This window comes from Pseudochaenichthys georgianus, chromosome 2 (assembly GCF_902827115.2).
Source record: "Pseudochaenichthys georgianus chromosome 2, fPseGeo1.2, whole genome shotgun sequence".
NCBI lineage: Eukaryota > Metazoa > Chordata > Actinopteri > Perciformes > Channichthyidae > Pseudochaenichthys > Pseudochaenichthys georgianus.
The window spans coordinates 5458993-5467037 of record NC_047504.1 but is presented as its reverse complement, the minus strand read 5'-3'; the positions used below and the strand labels follow the sequence as shown (position 1 = coordinate 5467037).

The 8045-nt window shown below is 42.0% G+C and overlaps 1 protein-coding gene across 3 annotated transcripts in view; it reads left to right on the top strand.

The window, feature by feature from the left end:
- xirp2a (xin actin binding repeat containing 2a) overlaps window positions 1-8045 on the top strand; it is a 47713-nt gene that overhangs the window by 19626 nt on the left and 20042 nt on the right. The window contains exon 1 of one of the 3 annotated variants that reach the window (XM_034098817.2): window positions 7598-7800. The exons of the other annotated variants lie outside the window; for them this stretch is intronic. The gene's annotated coding sequence lies outside the window, so the exon portion shown is untranslated. Of the gene's footprint in view, window positions 1-7597; window positions 7801-8045 lie in introns of those variants that run through there. 3 annotated transcript variants of the gene reach the window in all.

The following is an 8045-nucleotide window of genomic DNA, read 5'->3' as shown; positions in this document are numbered from 1 at the left end:
TGTGGAACACACTACAGCGGAGTTAAATAGGAATGCCTATTTTAAAGTTGTGTGTGTATATTTATATGAGTCTGTGGCTGATTAGACTTGTCAGACACACACGGCAACAGATCTTTTGCCAATTGGAGCTGGCTTTGCCAAAAGACGTTTTGTTCAGATTTGCCTGCCAAATGATTATGGCTTTATTATATTATCCTAATAAAAAACAAAGATTTCCGTCATGTCAGTTTCAGTTTTGATCCGCTTAGCCGCTATTAGTGGACACAAATTAGCTCGTAAGATATGATTGATATGTGGGATTTGGAAATTGAAGTTTGACAATGTTGCGTGTTGTTGTTCGGCTGATCCAGACGAAACAATATCTTCTCACTTAAGAGCTTTAGCATGGATTGCGATACTATCTGAAATCCTTGACATTGAAACTTGTAGATCTAAATCCTTTATGAGCAAATAAGTCCTTTTTAATTTAATCCTTTTAGTGTGATTGCACTATCAATCTCTTTGTTTCCACCTTAACTGTGACTGCACTGTTTACCCAAGCAGTTGTTATTTAAATAAATAGACACGAGAGGCTGTTAGTCACAGCTAAGGAAAGCATTGTTAGGTAGGTTGCAGAGCTAAGTGCTTTTTTTGGAAAGGTCACCACATATTCCTGGCAATGTTTCCTAAAATCAAAAATGTACTGATAACAAAAAGGTTATCTTTGTTTCTCCTGCTGGGATTGTAGACTTGTTTTTCAGGAGACTAAATGGTGCAGTGGTTAGTTAAAGTAAGAGTTTAACATTTTAGTATTCTATGATCCGTCCAACGTTTTAAAATCCACCCTCTAAAGCTCAATAAGTTACACATTGATTGTTCACCCAGCCATCGAAGGGGAAGTCCTCTTCTGTGACAGATTGTTTCCCTGTTTGTATTGTGTATCTTAGCTGGTTCTCCTTTTTAGAGTTTAAATGTCCTTCCATTATTGTCAATTATTTATCGTATCAATACAAGGCCAACAAAGAATTGTTAGGGATTGGGAACGTTTTGAAATGTTGTTCTCACAAGGTTAAATACCCTTTTAGTCATGAGCATTGATTAGCGCATTCCTACCCAACCCAGACATTGTAATGACACGGAACAGTACATCTTTTTATTGGCAATTTACTCTAATAAAGTAAAGAGTAATCAGCACTTTCTGAAAGTTATTTGAGTTTGAAACTCACATGAATATGTACTCACTAATGGATTTGTGGGATATTCTCAGGCTCGTTCATTAGGTATTCTACGGGAGTATGATTATTTTCCGCTTTAGGAACAGGAAATCCATGTGCAATTTCAGTGGGATTATCAGCAGAGAGCAGCTTCTCTACAAGCCTGATAACCACGCTTTCCTCTCGTCCATGTGCTAGGCCGGGCTTCATATACACCGTCATGATCGCAGCAAATAATATGGAGAGAATAGACTTACATTTTACCTGCAGGGTTATATAAACTAGATGTTCTCTTGTAATGTCAAAGAAGAGGTAGGTGTTAACATGTAATCTCTTTGCGCCTATACTACAGGATATACGGTAGTCTAGGTTGCTCTCTTGAGGCTGTGTAACGCATGCGCAGTGAGTCTGTGTTAGACCTGGAGCATGAGGTCCACTGTTCGTTAATGGCTCTGTATTGGTGTTATGTACGTTGATGGAATAAATCAAGTTAACAGAAGATAAACGTCGTGTTTATTTGTAGTAGACTAACATTGGTAGCAGAGGATGGTTAGCAGAAGATGGCTACTGCTAACTACAAAGTTCCACCGAAGTTCGACGAATCCCGACCATACGAGTGTTGGAAAAATGAAATCGCCATTTGGCAGCTGGTTACTGAACTTGATAAGAAGAAACAAGCCCTCGCCGTTGTCCTGGGGCTGGAAGAAGGGAAAGGGACATCGCCATGGAAATACCCGCTGTGGATTTGAACAACGACAATGGTATGGACACACTGCTAGCAAAACTAGATGGCATGTTTCTCAAAGAAGAGAGAGACCGCGCATACGATGCTTACTCTTTTTTTGACTGTATCAAAAAGGAGAGCTCCGTGTGCATGGCGGACTATGTGATTGACTTTGAACAGCGATACAACCGAATGAAAAAGTACGACATGACTCTTCCTGACGCCGTGCTAGCTTTTAAACTTTTGGACACGGCTTGTCTAGACGAGAAAAATAGACAAATGGCGCTGACTGCGTGTACAGATTTAACGTTTGCTGCAATGAAGTCCGCGCTGAAGAGGATCTTTGGGGGGAGAGTGCAAAGCGGCACATCAAACGGAATACATGTTAACGATGAAGCGTTATTCACAGAGCAACGCTCACAAGGAAGATTCAGACGTCCAACAACGCAGCAGTTTGGACAAGTTGGACAACAAAGGCAACAGTCACAGGGTACCAACCCACTGGATAGGTTCGGTAAGAGATCAAAATGTGCTATATGTCAGAGCACGTTCCATTGGGCTAAAGACTGTCCTCACAAGAGTAGCGAACAAGTAAAGCTAACTGAAGATGGAACAAAGGTAGAGGAATGTGACATTACACTGTTTACTAAAGCCTCACTGTCTGAATCAGAGGTATTCCTAACGGAGTCTTTAGGGACGGCTATCATTGACACTGCATGTACCCGCACAGTGTGTGGAGAAAAATGGTTGGACAGCTTTGTCGCTGATCTCAGTCAAAGTCAAGTGAACCAGATTGTGAAAAGTGAAACTCCAAGCTCCAGACCATTCCGTTTTGGAGATGGAAATATAGTGCATTCCTCCAGAATACTGCACCTGCCTGCCAAAATAGGACAGACAAAATGTCGAGTGGAAACTGAAGTAGTCAAAGCTGATATCCCACTACTTCTGAGTAAGACTTCACTGAAAAGGGCAGGAACCATCTTGGACATGGAGAATGATAGAGCTGTGATGTTTAAACAGAATATCCCTCTTGAACTCACCAGTTCAGGACACTACTGTATAGATATCAGAGACAAGGACACAGGATTGAATCAAATTGAAATGAAAGATGAGGTCCTTACAGTCACAGAAGACAGCCAGAATGAAGATGAGGTCCTTACAGTCACAGAAAATATGACCTCAAATGAGAAACACAAAGCTCTCCTGAAACTACACAAACAGTTTGGTCACGCCTCCGCAGAAAGACTACAGCGACTCCTCCGCAGTTCGGGAAATAAAGACAAAGATTGTGACACTATTTTACAACAAATAGTACAGGAATGTGACATATGCCAGAGATACAGCAAGACCAAGCCGCAGCCTGCTGTGGGCTTGCCTCTGGCTTCAGAGTACAATGAAACGGTGGCAGTGGACCTGCACGAGTTGGAACCAAGTTAATGGTACCTCCACATCATTGACCAATTTACACGTTTCAGCGCTGGAAGCATCGTGGAAACAAAGAACTCCTCTGTGATGGTGAACTCTTTCCTTCATACATGGATCAGTGTCCACGGCCCACCACGGAGAATTTACAGTGACAATGGAGGAGAATTCAACAATGCAGAGTTCCGTGACATGGCAGAGAACTTTAACATTGAGACAAAAACCACGGCTGGATACAGCCCCTGGAGCAATGGGCTACTGGAGAGACACAATCAGACCCTCACCAACATCATCCAGAAGGTCAGACGGGAAAATGGATGTGACTGGCAAACAGCCCTAGACTGGGCTCTCATGGCTAAGAACAGTATGCTCAATGTGCACGGCTACAGTCCTCATCAACTGGTGTTTGGCCAGAACCCCAACCTTCCTTCTGTACTGGTTGATAAACCACCTGCGCTAGAAGGTACCACTATGAGTGCTAGAGTAGGAGAGCACATTTCAGCCTTGCATGCCTCTAGAAAAGCATTTACTGAAGCAGAGTGCTCAGAAGGATAAGACGAGCACTACGTAAGCAGCTCAGACCCACAGATGAGAAATATGAGATGGGTGACGAGGTGTATTACAAACGAGCTGAATGCACTGAGTGGAAAGGACCAGGGGTAGTTATTGGTCAGGATGGGGCTGTTGTTTTTGTGAGGCATGGTGGTTGTCTAGTGAGAGTGCATCACTCTAGGCTTTCCAAGGTGAACACAAAGGTTAATGAAGAGCAAATGGTACAAAATGATGCTGACACAGAAGCAGGAAGTGAGCAAGGTATAAACAATGCAACTGGTAGTTTAGACAGTGAGCAAAATACAGAGAATGAACAACAATTCGGTGACAGGGAAGCCAATACAAGTGAAGCGATCGATCCTCCAAATACTTTGAGTAGCGTAACACAAACTGAAATGGCGCAGAGGCCTAATGCCCATAATAATCCTGCTCTTCTGCAGGTGTGAGTTTAAAAACAGGACAGACTGTAACATATATGAACAGAGGTGACAATACTCTACTTAAAGCAAGAGTCTTAGGGAGATCAGGCAAGGCTATGGGGAAATATAAAACCTGGTATAACATGCAACATCTAGAGAATGATGGTAGTGATGGGCAAAAGGAATCAATTGATATCTCACAGGTTGATAATCTCAACATTGAAACAGAAGACAGAGAAGCTGATGTACTTGTAACCAAAGACATCTCATTTGATGCAGCTAAACAGGAAGAAATAAAGAACTGGCACAATAATAATGTATATGAGGAAGTTGAAGATGCAGGGCAGAAATGCATTTCCACCAGATGGGTTTGTAGTCTTAAGGACACTCCCAAGGGTATAGTGCCTAAAGCCCGACTGGTTGCTAGAGGTTTTGAAGAGCTGAATATTCAAGATTTACCGAAAGATTCCCCGACATGTGCCACAGATTCACTTGGACTTATGTTATCAGTGATATGTCAAAACCAGTGGGAAGTCCATTCTATGGACATCAAATCTGCATTCTTGCAAGGTATGGAGCTATCCAGGGATATTTATATCCGCCCCCCTCTAGAGGCAGGATGTCAACATGTTGTATGGAAACTAAAGAAATGTGTATATGGTCTTGCAGATGCATCACTATATTGGTACAACAAAGTGAAGGAAATCATGCAGAGTACTGGTGGTAGAGTGTCACAGGTGGATCCGGCAGTCTTTTACTGGTTGGATGAGCAATGTAAGGTCACTGGGGTGCTTGCGTGTCATGTAGATGATTTTCTTTGGGCAGGCTCATCAAACTTTTCATCCAATGTGATCCCCCAACTGCAGTCTGCATTCAAGGTTGGGCGTGAGGAGCATGAAAAGTTCTCCTATGTAGGAATGGATTTGGTAACTGTTAACGGTGAAGTTCAGGTACATCAACAAAGTTACATCGAGAACCTGGAGCCTATTCCCATACAAGCAAGTCGGGCCACACAGAGAAATGAACCCCTCAACGAAACTGAGAGAGAGCAGTTACGATCAAAAATAGGACAGATCCTATGGGTTGCTAAACAGACAAGACCTGATGTAATGTTTGATTCATGTTGTTTGGCTTCTAATATAAAAGGGGCAACAGTACAGTCTGTTCATGATGCTAATAAGATCATCCGTAAACTAAAGTCTGAAAAGGTGACACTTAGATTTCAACATCTGGGAAACAGTGATGCTTTGAACTTGATAGTTTTCAGTGATGCTTCATTTGGAAACCTCCCAGACGGAGGCACACAGGGAGGTACTTTTATAACACTTATGGGAGAAAGAGGGAAGTTTTCCCCCCTCTGTTGGCATTCAAAGAAAATCAGACGAGTGGTTCGCAGTACCCTTGCAGGGGAAACTCTTGCCATGTCAGATGGGGTAGACAATGCAATTTTTCTAGCCACACTATTTTCTGAGCTCACTACTGGAAATGCTGGACTGAATGCACCCCCTGTACTCTGTGTGACTGATAACCACTCTCTGTTCGATGCGCTCAAGTCCACAAAACAAGTCACAGAGAAGAGACTCAGGTTGGAAATCAGTAGCATTAAGGAGCTCATACAGAGCAAGAGGATCAAGCAGGTGCGTTGGTCAGACACAAAATCTCAGCTCGCTGACTGTCTCACAAAAAAAGGAGCTTCGGCTCTTGTGCTCTTAAAAGCACTCAGTGAAGGACAATGGGATCTGGGTTAAAGTGTCTGTTGAAATGGAACATTGAAAACACCTTTGTTTATGTATTTGTTTCTTAAATGTTTCCCTAATTTATGTTGACTACTCAGGGAATTTAAACATTTTTGTTTTAAGTCACTGTATGATTGTTTTATGATTCATGCAATGTAAAGTTATTTTTGTTTAGTTTATTTCTTTAAAAAGATAGAATGAGATTGTTAACATGTAATCTCTTTGCGCCTATACTACAGGATATACGGTAGTCTAGGTTGCTCTCTTGAGGCTGTGTAACGCATGCGCAGTGAGTCTGTGTTAGACCTGGAGCATGAGGTCCACTGTTCGTTAATTGGTGTTATGTACGTTGATGGAATAAATCAAGTTAACAGAAGATAAACGTCGTGTTTATTTGTAGTAGACTAACAGTAGGTTGAAATAGAATGAACATAAGGGCACTGGTTTGAAAGAGGGCCTTTATCATTGGTTCAGGGCAAAATACATCCACGGTGAAAAAACAGGCAGAAAGAAAGGAAATATGTTCTATTTTCTCCAAACTGATTATCTTAACAGTTCAAGGTTTCTTGCTCAAGTAGGTCCCTATGCACAGCTTGCATTTCTCTGAATCCCCACTTTTCCCTCGGTTGCGGTCGCTTACGGTCCATTTGAGATGTCATTGAAAAAGCACATCTTGATAGAAGGCATACAGTGTACACGAGGGTTTTTCGAAGGACGAACGGTATCACCTCGAAAGGTACACTCTACTCCTCTTGGCAGAATGTTCTGAATCATTTACCACATAAAAAAAAAAAGATGAGCCGCTTTCACAGGCAATATATAATTCAAGAGGGACATCGTGAGCATGTCTCTCAGACTTATACAACGGCAGCTTTTGAACACATTGAAGTTCAAGAGCTATACTATCAAGGTGCTAAAGGAATATTTCAGATGAAGCTGACGTAGCAACACATCATAAATGAAGTTGAGCTCATGAATCAATAATCAATATTTTACATAGAGAGGCAGGATATGTAGCGTATATTGCTATAATAAGTACGTTTTATTACCACCTATTAAAGGAACAGTATGAGAAAACATGCTGTGTTTTACTATTTGGAGTTACTTGAGAAGATTGACATGTTAAATACGAAGCTAGCTGTTAGCTGGTTTTACTTAGCTTAGCTTAGCATAACGATTTGGAGCACAGGGAGACAGCTAGCCTTGCTTTCACAAATAATTTGAAAACAAAATAATAGTAACTTCCTCCCAATATTTGGTGATATAACGTGGGGACTTTCCCAATGTCTGTGAAGCAATGTGTGAATCTCCCCCATACAGTATGTCCCATGCTAACAAGCATGTCAAATAGAGGATGTACTAAGTGTCAGTGTTCCAGCTCACAGTGTGAGGCATCTGTGTCCATAAGACTCCTGTGACATAAGGTTAAGGGCATGTTGGGTACCTCGATACTCAGTACTAAGAAAAGCCAACCCACATCCACCTTCCCCCAAGTCACTCCTATTTTTTTGACCACGGGGACTTCTAAAATAAAATCAGCTGTTGCTGGACGCCTGGGCCTCATTGCACAGTAGAGCACCCTGCTGGAGCTGGTCTCCAAGCCTCTCCCTCTCTCTGCCCAGGATCTGCTGTGTTTGTCGGGTTAACGCTGGGCGACTAAGCCTATTACATTTTCTGGAGATTCAACACCCTTTTGTATTCTGTTGGATTCTATTGTTGTGTGATTTACACAGCAAACTACACGGTTAAAGAAGGTAAGCAATGTTTGCAGACTCTCAGTATTACAAGGCTTCAACATAACAGCTCTTTTCAAAAGGATTTCCCACCCGAGCACCAAAGTGGAAGGAGACAAATTGGGAATAGTAGATGACATTTGAGCTGATAATGAATTGGTGTGATGTGCCCAGGCAGCGCAGACATGAGCAATCGTTGGTGTAAAGTGGGAATTAAGTGAACATGAGGTGCTGGAGACATGATATTTCACTTTGTTTCAAGGGTT